The sequence below is a fragment of the Puma concolor genome, chromosome B2, assembly GCF_028749965.1.
Source record: "Puma concolor isolate L17-30 chromosome B2, mPumCon1.1.hap2, whole genome shotgun sequence".
NCBI lineage: Eukaryota > Metazoa > Chordata > Mammalia > Carnivora > Felidae > Puma > Puma concolor.
In genome coordinates, this window is record NC_141671.1 from 65,932,653 (window position 1) to 65,945,311 (window position 12,659).

At 39.2% G+C, this 12,659-nt stretch overlaps 2 pseudogenes across 1 annotated transcript in view; one reads left to right on the plus strand and one right to left on the minus strand.

Annotated features, from left to right (window-relative positions):
• The window catches only part of LOC147581023 (archaemetzincin-2 pseudogene), a 28,726-nt pseudogene that overhangs the window by 3,784 nt on the left and 12,283 nt on the right, over positions 1 to 12,659 (minus strand). Inside the window, exon 2 of the transcript XR_015251318.1 lies at positions 1,976 to 2,019. The product of XR_015251318.1 is annotated as an archaemetzincin-2 pseudogene (transcript). The remainder of the gene's footprint in view (positions 1 to 1,975; positions 2,020 to 12,659) is intronic.
• Positions 3,922 to 9,965, plus strand: LOC147581024 (large ribosomal subunit protein eL19 pseudogene; annotated as a pseudogene).

Below are 12,659 nucleotides of genomic sequence, written 5' to 3' on the forward strand. Positions count from 1 at the left end.
GGTACCTAGAGAGACTGTCTACTGAGTCTGGGCTACTTCTGTAAGAGAATCAGGACACATATTTCAGAGTCTTAATTAGAAGAAACACGAATTCTGACTTGCCTTAAGGTGACAGAGCTCATTATAGTTCTCTGAGTGATTTGGGATGAGCTCATGAAATCAATGGGGAGAAGGGGATGCATGTGAGGACAAGTCAACAATACAAAATCACCATTGTCTTATCTGTCCCTGCATTTTTGGATATGTAAAAAGATGAATAGCATAGATTGCCCTCACCCCAACACCACCCATTTTCCCCTCAAGCTCTTTCTAGTTTAGCTGAAGGAACTAGGCTGGGCCCCATTTGTGGGCACTTTAAGAGGTTCGGGTAATTTGGCCTGCTGGGAGGGGATTATTTTGTAAACCAGGAAAACAAGTGAATAATACCCTCGATCTGGAGTGGATGTAATTTTTGCTTAAACATGCATCATACTCACCTTAAGGTTCATTTGAGCTGGCTATAATTCAAGCTATGCCATCTTTTTATGAACACATACCATAACCTCAAACATGTTTCTTATCTGCCAAGTATGACAGTATGCTCTGACATCTGACTTTCTCTTTTCTTAAATACTCAAACCTTGGCTTTTAATGAAATCCCACTACACTGATGGTCTTTTTGAATGATTCATGCTTTTAATTTTTCTCAAAGATTCAAATGTGCTTTAACATTGGTAGTTCCGTAAATCAATAGATAAAGTAGTCCAAGCAGCAATATAATTTTTCTTTCCCGTGCAGTAGACAGAAATAGTTTACTAACTTCCTAGTCAACCCAATTCAGAAAAGCATATTCTTGTTAAAAAAAGAAAACAACATATACACTCCTTCTGTTTAGGTGCTACAGTCTCTGAAATTTTCTGTAATAATAACAATAAAATAAGCATGCTTTTGGTGTATATATATGGCCAAACCTTAAAATTCAATGAGCAGTGTTATTGCCAAGAGTAATTATTATTCAGATTTTGACCATATGGAACATAGTTAAAATAACTGCTTTAATGTCTGTTTTCTACAAGTTCTTTCATCTATGACATTTTGGAGGCTGTTTCTACTGATTGATTTTTTTCCTTCATTATGGGTCATATTTTCCCACTTCTTTGAATATCTTTAATTTTGATAGGATGCCAGACATGAATTTTATGTTGTTGAGGGCTGATATTTTTGTTTTCTTTTAAATATTCTTGAGCTTTACTTTGGGTTGCAGTTAAGTTACTTGGAAAGAGTTTAATCTTTTAAGATGTTCCTTTTAAGCTCAGTTAAGTGAGATCAGAGAAGCCTTTAAACGTAGGGCTGAATATTCCCCACTGCTGAAGAAATACTTTTCCGAATACCCTACATAATGCGTTTTGCATTATGAGGTGTTTTGTTTTTTTCTATTCTGGCTGGTGGGAATATGAACTATTTTCAGCTCTGTGTGATCTCTGAAGATGGTTCTCCCTGATCTTTTCTGGTGGCTTTCTTTCTGCTTCATGTGGTCTCCTTACACATAAGTGCTCATCAGCACACAGCTGAAAAGTCAAGGGAAACCCTTAGCCAATTTCCACATCTCTCTCTCTCTCTTACTCTCTCCCTCCTTCCCTCCCACCTCTCCCTCTTTCCCTTTTCCTTCTCCCCTCCCTCTCTGCAGTGCTTCTCTCTTTGTGCAACTTTTTCCTGTCCAGTATTTTGCCCTGCAAACTCTACCCACTGTGTCTTTGCAATTTCTTACCTCTGTCTCCTAGCTCAGGAAGGTTTTCAGACTCCCTGCACTGTGGCCTGGACATGCTGTGCTGGCAGTGAGCTGGGGAAATCCCATGGCTCACCTTATTCCTTTCCTATCTCTCAGAGATCACTTTCTTGTGCTATCTGTTGTTCAATGTCTAAAAGCTGTTGGTCCATATAGTTAGACTGGTCTTCTAGTTGACTAAGGATGGAGAGTATATCTGGTCCTGGTTACCTGTCTTGGTTGGAAACAGAAGTCCAGTTATTCAGATTTTAGATCTGCCAAAAAATAAAATAAAAATTTGAAAATTTATGGAGCCTATAGTAAATTATGAGAGACTTCATTGTGCTCAAACGTGAATCTGGGATCATTTAGATGTTTTGTAAGCCCTGTGAGCAGAATGTGGATGTCTTCTAGATCCTCATTATGTTACTTCATCGTAAAAATCAATGTCGCAAAATTCTGTTGTACTACAAATCAAATTTTTGTAAGGAGGAATGAGCCAAACAAAACAAATAAACAAACAAAACACAATTACTTTTTTAATTTTTTTAATGTTTATTTAATTTTGAGAGAGAGACAGAGACAGAGAGAGAGAGAGAGAGAGAGAGAGACAGAGTCCCAGTGGGGGGTGGGGGGAGGCAGAGAGAGAGAGAGAGGAAGACACAGAATTGGAAGCAGGCTCCAGGCTCTGAGCTGTCAGCACGGAGCCCAACACAGGGCTTGAAATCATGAACTTGAGATCATGACCTGAGCTGAAGTCAGATGCTTAACCAACTGAGCCACCCAGGTGCCCTACAAAACACAACTATCAACTGCATTTGGGACCAAAACAGTGGTGATATGTATGTTTATATACATGCAAACATGTATACACTTTGTTTTGAATGGTGTTATAACTGATAACTGACAATAAAAATTTGAGTATAATAGATCTTACAATTAGTTGGATTCTTGGTTAAATTAATATTAATTTGATATATCTTGTGTTATGCCTTATGTTGAAAATCTTCCTAGTATTTTATTTATTTACCTGGTAAATAAAGAAAATTCAGTGTAATATACTATTTCTCATATATCTATGATTCTAGTAGTAGTTCAGTATTTCAGTAGTATCTTGAACATCAGTAATCACTTTGTTCTACAAAGATGTGGCCAGTATAGTTTAACGAGAGCTCAATTGTCAATACACTGATTGGATAAAAGATATTTAGCCTTTAGAAAACTGAACACAAATATATTCTCGCATGAAGCCTGGCATATAGTTAAGGGAAAGTCCCAGCAGGAAGGTCCTGGCTAGTGGGGATTTGACAACCAGGAATCCAACAGAATGCAATAGGTGATTTGCAAGTAAAGAAGAGATTTGGCAGTAAATTGAGGAGTGTTCCAGATCCAGGAAGAGTGTAATCTTTGGAAGGTATAGCTGTAAGTCATGTGGGTAGACACGTGGGAATTAGAACTTTAGTCTCTAAGGAAAATGGAGGAGAGAGGGACAGGCAAGGTCCTTTTTCTTCAAGGAACTGGGAGAATGAGAGGAGGGCACCTAGATAAAAAACAAGGAGTTAATATCCAAAAAATATAAAGAACTCCTACAACTCAATAGAAAAAAATCCAATTAAAAAATGGCCATGGGGTCTGGATAGACTTTTCCAAAGAAGATATGCACCTGGCCAATGGATATATGAAAAGGTGCTCAACATCAGGGGAATGTGAATCAAAACCACAATGGGTGAATCAGAACCCCACACTTGTCAGAATGGCTGTTATCAAAAAGATGTGGAAAAATGGGAACCCTCATGCGTTGTTGGTAGGAATGTAAATTGGTGCAGCCACTATGGAAAACATATGGAGGTTCTTCAAAAAATTAAAAATAACTACCATAAGATCTAGTAATTTCATTTCTGGGTATTTAGTTGAAGGAAACAAAAACTCTAACTCAAAAAGATGTATGTACCCCCATGTTTATTGCTGCATTATTTATAATGCCAAGACATGGCAACTAACTAAGCGTTTATCAGTGGATGAATGGTCAAAGAAGAAAAGGTGTGTGTGTGTGTGTGTATGTGTACACAAAGAAGAAATGGTGTGTGTATATATATGTGTGTGTGTGTGTATGTGTGTACACACACACACACATATATATATATATATATATATATATATATATAATGGAAGATTATTCAGCTTTAAAATAAATAATGGAATCTTGCAATCTGCAGCAATGTGGGTGGACCTTGAGAGGCATTGTGCTAAGGGAAAGAAGTCACCTTGAGAAAGACAAAAATTGTATGATTTAACTTATATGTGGAAACAAACAAAAAATACCCTTTGAATTCATAGATACAAAGAACAGCTTGGTGGTTGCCAGAGATGGGGGATGGGGTGTGAAATGGATGAAGGGGGGTCAAAGGTACAAAATTCTGGTTATGACCTACATAAGTCCTGAGGATATACTGTGTAGCCCAGTGACTATAGTTAAGAGTACTGTAGTATATTGGGGGCATCTGGGTGGCTCAGTTGGTTAAGCATCCAACTTCAGCTCAGGTCATGATCTCATGGTTCATGGGTTCAAGCCCCACATTCAGCTCTGCACTGACAGTGCAGAGCCTGCATGAGATTCTCTCTCTCTCTCTCTCTCTCTCTCTCTCTGCCCTTCACCACCCCCCTCAAATAAACAAATAAACTTTTAAAAAAGAGTACTGTATTATATATTTAAAAGTTGCTGAGAGTAAATTTTAAAAGGTCTCATCACAAGAAAAAAATTGCAATGATGTATGTATGGTGATGTATGTATGGTATTTGTGTGTATGATGTATGGTGATGGACTTAAACATTGTGGTGATCATTTAGCAAAATATAGATACACCAAATAATATTGTTGGACATCTAAAACCAATATGACACCTGAAACTTGTATGTTAATTATATCTCAATTTTAAAAAAGAGTAAAAATTCCTAGTAATATTAGGAAGCTACTTGGGTAAAGAGATACTTACTGTAAGGCTGAGGATTTCACCCAGAACCTTGCCTAAGGCTGTGGAGCTGACCTGCTCAGTTTTGAGTAGGCTCAAATCTGAACGTGTAAATGACTTTAGACACCAATGTGAGGCTCTTCAGAGGCAGTGAGCCAAGCAGATTGTTATAATATTGGAGGATGTGCTGAATGTGTCATTCCAGACCTTTTAAATCAATTCAGTGCAACTCCATAAACATACCCTGAGAGGGTATTGCAAAGGTGCCAGAGGTGGGTCATGCTGGGCTATTCCCTCTAACCTGCTCACAACATTCTTCTGTATTAGCTCTCCTTGTGTTTCCAGACTTTAAGTCTTTCAACTACATACTCCCAGTTTTATTTCTTTTGTCGCTTGCCATCTTGCCCTTGATTACTGTTCCTGTTTGGAGTAGTCTTTTCAGGTATGTTGGGCCTCCTTCCAGGTCATAGCTTTGGAAATTCACCTCTGATCCTTTGCACATGGTAGACCTTATATACCATGCCATGAAGGGTCCCACGGGAATGACTGGTGTGTCCTTCAGCCGCTTGATCAGCAGTCTTTGACCCTGAATTATATCCTAGAAATGACTTATTTGAGTGAATCCCTGATATGGATCTGTTCTCTTTCATTCAGGTCAATTCTCTTACATTAAAAATCTTGTATGAGCCAGGACACAGGCCTAGCTACAAAGATGAATGAGTAAGGCTCCGTCTCCACAATTGGGAAGGTTGCAGCTTTAGGGTAAGGGACACATAGGTAGCAGATAATTATAATTTAGAGTGTGATGCTTGTTATGAAGAAATCCAAGATGTCTTTGCCAAGAAGAGGGTGGTATTTCACAAAGGAAGGAGACATTTATCCCAGCCTGAGGGTGAAGGGAAGGGTAGAAAGCATAGGATAGGGGTGAGTGATCTTGTGATTTCTTTTTCTTAACAAAATGGGTGCAGCAAAATTCCCATCAGATGAAGTTTTACCATATGATCACAAGAAGTACAATTAAGTATAAAATACTTTAAGTGGGAAATTTTCATCACACTTTCATCTTGGGGTGTGGTTAGAGCCTAGTTTCAGGAATTATCAACCATTTATGGCTCTGGTTATAATTTCTAGCTCTGTGATTTAGTGACTGTATTCACCTCTCTGAACATTGGTGTCCCCATGTGTAATTATATTATTCGAGTGTGTCAGTTGTCAATTTATTGTTTCTCAGTTCCATATGCATCCTTTAATACATGCTGTGTGATAAAGGAATTCTTTTTTTTTTTTTTAGCATTAAATTGGGGCCAATGTTAAATTTTCTTGATAGAGGGTACTAGAAGGACACCGAGGAGGAAGATGGTTTCTTAGGATTTCTAGTGTGGGCTGGGCAGATCTGCATTGTGGGTGTGAGGACATCTGGTGGAGCCTGACCCAGTCACAGACCCAGAAATCCATTTCTCTGATTTTGCAGCTCTGCATGATGAAATCCTTTCTGCAGGCCTCTCAACATGGAACCCAGAGCTTTATGCAGCCTGTATGCAGCCACCAAGGGCAGAGCAATACATAATAGGTAGTGTTCCTTCTTCAGATCTCCTGCATCCCTCACACCCTGAAGGCTTCTGCCCTAGCCGGCACCAGACTCCCATTGCACACCCTGGCCAGTTGCTGAGAGCCTGCTTTCTGCCAGCACTCTGGAAGATGGTCTGCTATTTGCCTGGCAACTCCAGACCTACTCCAGCTGACCAAATTAGCAAACTGTTCTGCTGTCCTGTGACTAAACCACATCTTCTCCAACAAGGTCTGATCCTCCTTCAAGTTTGTCTTTCCTTGGGTACTCTCCCTCAGCTTTGGAATACTATACAGAGTTTCTTCTGATCTTACAGTTATTCTTTTATCTTAGTTTAATTATCCTTTATATTAACTTCCCCTGTTTAAACCACTGTGCTGTTTCTATCTCCTGATTGGACCCAGACTGCTACAACAGCAAGTTTATCATAAGGATTACATAAAACAACATTTGGCATATAAATGAGAGCAATTATAGCTAATCTTGTTTTTTTCTCCCTCTCTCCTTATAACACAAATTCAAAAGCTTGTTTATAAGAATGTGTGTGTGTATATGTATGTGTATTTGAGATCTGGTGTGTATGTGTGAGACTGTTAACAAAATTCTGGCTGTGTTTCTCCTTATTCAGTTTTCTACTGTCAGTTATTAACAGAAATGTAGAATTTAGATTTGGAAGGCAGCTTTAAGATCATCTAGACCAACTGCACATAAAGAAATTGAGTAACAGGAAGGCTAAGGTTCTTGTTCAAGGTCACACGTTTAGTTCTGGGTGGAACCTGAATTCTAAGAAGTCATATATCCTGAGGACATGTCCAGCGGTTTTCTCTATAGATGGAATTCACTCTCCATACGAGTTTAAAATACACAGTAATCTAGATGGCTGTATGAGTTTCCTGGGGCTGCCATAGCAAATCACCACAAGCTGGGTAGTTTAAAACAACAGAAATTTATTCTCTTACAGTTCTTCAGACCATAAGTTCAAACACTGTCAGGGCTCTGCTTTCTCTGGGTGTCTAGGAGAGAATTGTTCTTTGCCTCTTCCAAATTCTGGTGGCTGTCTGCATTCTTAGACTGTGGCTGCATCACTGATTCTGTCTTCAGATTGTCTTTTCCTCTATGTATTTATTTCTTCTCTTTGTGTCTCTTATAAGTACACTTGTTATTGGATTTAAGACCCACCTGCATAATCTAAAAGTATCTTCTCAAGATCATTAATTACATTTGCAAAGACCCTTTTTCCAAAAAAGTTAATATCATAGCTTCTAGGGTTTGGGACATAGACATATCTTTTTTTGTGGCCACCATTTAGCCATCTGCAGTATATAGTTTTAAAATAAATTTAGATTCCTGAGGTGCCATAATATATTACTCCATTAGCTCAGTTAATAAACCCAGAAATGTGTTTCCAATAGTTATTTATTCCATAGACATATTACTTACCAAAGTTATTTGCTTAGGCTTTGTAATAACAGTCATGCTATGTGAACTTCACTTGGGAAACATTTAGTCTTTTCACTATTATGCATTACAGCCAAGTGTTTCATGTCACAACAGGCTGATCCTAATGCAAACTTGTGTATGAGGGGGAGTAGGCAATGATGCAATGTCATATACCCTAACTTAATATTTTCCCCATATAGTCAGGCAGGTGCTTCCTTCCACTAATATGTGAGGCTAGTTAAGATTTAGAGAATATGCTTGAATATCTGAGAGCTTGTGTGAGGTATTAGGATGTCTGAGAAGAATTGGGGTCAGGTATCACATGGACTAGTCTGTTAATATATTCTATAGATATTTAACCGCCAAATTCCTTCAGTGGTTCAAACATAACCCATTATTTCTCTGTACGTGTTAAACTGACAGGCTGTACATTTCTTCCTATATTCCATAGTTTTTCCCCTTTTTCTTCCTCTTATATCACGTCATATTAATCCCATTTAGGTAGAAGTGTTTTTTAATATTCATTAAATTAAATGAGGTTTATTTTGAGCATAATAATAGACACTGCTTGAGTATTAAGACTTTGTGCTCTGATTGTGAAAGAGAAAGACATGTTTCTCACATAGAAAAGTTGGTTAAAAGATATGTGTTAGTTTCAGGAGAATACTTCTATTATTACTAATTAATTCTGGAATGTATATAGTTGGGAATGCAGGGAAACTACCCCTTCTCACCACGCAAACTGGATACAACTCCATAAAATTGTGTTCTCTGTTAGGTCATTTGTTCTATTTCTTACTGGTACTGGTAGTAATGAAGGGGTAAGATTTTGAAAAAAGAAATTATTGGTGGCTTCCCCATATGTTTGTGTTTATTATTTGAGGATATGTTGAGAATGATGACTTTTTCTAAGCCAATTTTGACTTTTAAGATACAAATTAAGCTGAATTGACTGAAAACTAAATTCTGATTACTGTATTTGTCAAACTAAATGTCAAAGCACAGAAAAATGTATCTTCTTTTCTTGTAACAGATAAAAACAAAAAATAAAACTAAACCATGCCCTCTAGAAAACAGAATTCCATACATGGAATATTTTTCATTTTTTTTCTTTCTGACACTTGGATGACATTGAATATCACCAATTATTTCCATATATGTTTTCCAACAAGAAAAACCCAGAATCCCTTCTCCATGCACTTAGATTCAAAAGACCTCAATAAGGACAAAGCCATGAGTACTCATTTTGACACACAAATGCCTTGAACATCTGCCCTCTTTCTGTCTAAAGGGCTCTCTTGAAATACAAAGCCCTTTTGCTTTCTGTTTGCCACTGTGGCTGCAGCCACAAGCATGCTCAGACTTCAGAAGAGGCTTGCCTTCAGTGTCTTCTGCTGTGACAAAATGGAGGTCTGGTTGGACCCCAATGAAACCAATGAAATCGCCAATGCCAACTCCTGTCAGCAGATCCAGAAACTGATCCAAGATGGGCTGATCATCTGGAAGACTGTAACTGCCCATCCCTGGGCTTGGTGCCATAAAAAATGCTTTGGCCCACCAGAAAGGCAGGCATATGAGCATTGGTTAGAGAAAAGGTACTGCCCAGGCTCCAATGCCTGAGAAGGTAACCTGATGAAGAGGATGAGAATTCTGCACCAGCTGCTTGAAAGATACTGTGAATCTAAGAAGATTGACTGTCACGTGTATCACAGTCTGTACTTGAAAATGAAGGGTAATGTGTTCAAAAACAAGCAGATTCTCATGGAACACATCCACAAGCTGAAGGCAGACAAGGCTCACAAGAAGCTTCTGGCTGACCAGGCTGAGGCTTGCCTATCTAATACCTAGGAAGCATGGAAGCACAGTGAGGAGCACCTCCAGGCCAAAGAGGAAATCATCAAGACTCTGTCGAAGGAGGAAGAGACCAAGAAATAAAACTCATTCTCTTTTGTCTCTACATAGTGGTCTCAGCAGTTACACAGATCAGTTATTCAATAAAACAAACATTTATCTGGGGAAAAAAAGAAAATATGCAAAGCCCTTTTAATTCTTATGATTTCAGGGGCTCCTGGGTGTCTCAGTAAGTTAAGTGTCTGACTTCAGCTCCAGTCGTGATCTTGTGGTTCATGAGTTTGAGCCCTGTGTTGGGTTCTGTGCTGACAGCTCAGAGCCTGGAGCCTGCTTTGGAATTTGTGTCTCCCTCTCCCTCTGCCCCTCCCCTGCTCATTCTCTCTCTCTCTCTCTCTCTCTCTCTCTCTCAAAAATAAAGAAACATTAAAAAAATTTAATTCTTATGATTTCAGATGGAAAATCCCTATCAGGATCTGTAAATACTTTTTTCCACAGGAAGATGTTGACAGACAACAGCAGTAGTAATCAGTGAAAGATTGAGTGGAACCTAGCAGGAAAAAGCTACTTATGTTTGAGAATCTGGAAGATTTCTTTGTCTTGCTATGTTCACAGTCCAATTGATGAATGGATCTCCAGGAAGATGAGAAGGGGATGGGTCAGAAAATAGAGGTTCTCCAGCTTGACTAAAGGATACTATTTAGGTTTTCCAATACTGTATTCTCAGCCCCTTGCCTTCCCCTTGCCTTTGCCCCTTTTTTCCTATTCTATCCTGGCCATGATCCTTCCATAGCTCTTCTTCCATTGCACACTAGGAAAGTCTAAACATTCATTTATTTAATAAATATTAATTGGATTTAACTATGTGCTCTATACTATGTTAGATGATGGATATAGAATAATGAGTAAACAAAATGCTAGTTCACATGGAGCTTCTAATATAGCAGTTAAGTTAGATTCTAAACTAATAGTTATGTGTTTCATGAAGTAAAGAATTTTTTTCCAGAATTTCAAAAGGCTGTTTCCTATTAGGGAACATCTTTGGTAAGGTAGACAAGATTCCACAGCCAGGGCTGAGTATAGGAGGTAAGATATCAAGCAGAGTGGCAAAGTGGAGGGGGCAAAGCTGAAAAGGAAGCATAAAGACAATAAAGGGACTGGGTGAAAGGAGAAATTTTATAGATGCTTAAAGTGAGAATTTTTAAAGAGATAGACAAATATCTAAAGTGGCTTTTTGGAAAGCTGTCTGCATGACACACTATATAAATCCCCTGGGTCTTTAAATGTAAAGAAAATAAAAGTAGTTGTTTTTAAAATTCAAGTTTCTTACATTGGGATTTGCATTTGTGTTTGTGTTTCTGGGTAACAACATATGTTGAGTGCAGTAACTGAGAAAAATAGAAATTGTGGGCTAGAAGACTAGCCCACAAAAGGTAGAGTAAGAGGGCTGCCCCTTGTCCCCTGGACTTGAGTGGCACCTGAGTGGCTCAGTTGGTTGAGCGTCCAACTTAGGTTCAGGTCATGATCTAACAGTTTGTGAGTTAGAGCCCCATATCGGGCTCTGTGCTGACAGCTTGAAGACTGGAGCCTGCAGCCTGCTTCTGATTCTGTGTCTCCCTCTCTCTGCCCCTCCCCCATTTGTTCTCTGTCCGTATCTCTCTCAAAATAAATAAAATGTAAAAAAATTTTTTTTAAATAAATAATGGACTTAAACTATACTTTAGACCAAATATACCTAACAGACATATACAAAATATTCTACCCAAAAAGCACCAGAATACATATTTTTCTCAAGCATACATGGAACATTCTCTATGAGAGATCATTTGTTAGGCTTTCATAAAACAGGTCTTAACAAATTTAAGAACACTAAAATCATATCAAGTGTCTTTTCTGACCACAAACTAGAAATCAATATTGGAGGAAAGCTGAAAAATTCATAAATATGTGGAAATTGAACAACATGTTTCAACTGAACAACAACTGAACAACTAATGGGTCAAAGAAGAAATAAAAATAATCTTGAGACAAATGAATAATGGAATATTCATATTCAATAAAGACAAATGAATGATGGAATATTCATATTCAATAAAGACAACTAATGGAATGCAGCAAAAGCAGTTCTAAGAGGGGAGTTTATAGCAAAATGTACCTACATTAAAAAAAGAAGAGAGGAGGAAGCCAAGATGGCAGAACAGCATGGAAGTTTTTTGTGTGTCTGGTGTCCAAGAAATACAGCCAGACCAACACTAAACCATCCTGCACACCTAGAAAGCTGATCTGAGGATTAACACAACAATCTGCACAACCTGAACCACAGAATTCAACAGATACACAGTGCAGAGAGGTGAACTTGGGGAGACAGAAGCCGCAGAAGGCAGGGAGCTGCTTTTGCGGGCAGAGAGAGGACGGAGATGGAGGGAAAATATGGGAAAACACCCCCCCCCCAAAAGCAGCTGGAGAGAGAAAGTGGAAAATTGGAAACAGCCACAGGGACTGAACTAACAAGGGAGAAAGGATAAAAGAGAAAGGAGAGGGTTTAAATTCCATTAAGACTGTAAACAGAGGGAGCGCAGAGTCTGCAACTCTGCAGCTCAATACCTGGTGGTGCTCTGGTGGGAAGGGTAAATTCCCAGGAGCAGAGTAGGCTCCAGGAGGTTCTCGGACCACACGGGGAGAAGTGGTTCCACTGCTGGAAGGACATTTGGTAGAGGCCGTGAGGCCACCTGGGCCCAGCAGACCCCAGAGAATGGCCACATTTGCTGGTGCTGGAAGAAGGTCATTAAGGGTGAAGGCTGGTGCCAGATGTGTGTTGTGATTTTCCATAATCTCTGAAACACTGCTGCTACACTATCTCACAAACTTTTCTGGGGTGGGCTGGCACCTGGCCGCAGTCTCTGGGCATTGGCAGCAGCACGGTCCCGTGAATGTTCCTGGGTGCTGCTGGCATTCAGCAATTGCTTAGTAAGACCCTCTGCAGAGGGGTGGAATGAGTCAAAGCTGCAGTCCCTCAGAAGTAAGGGGCTGGGGAAAACAGCTGCATCTGAGACAAAACTCAGGAGAGAGGTACTACCTGGGACTTGGTCAC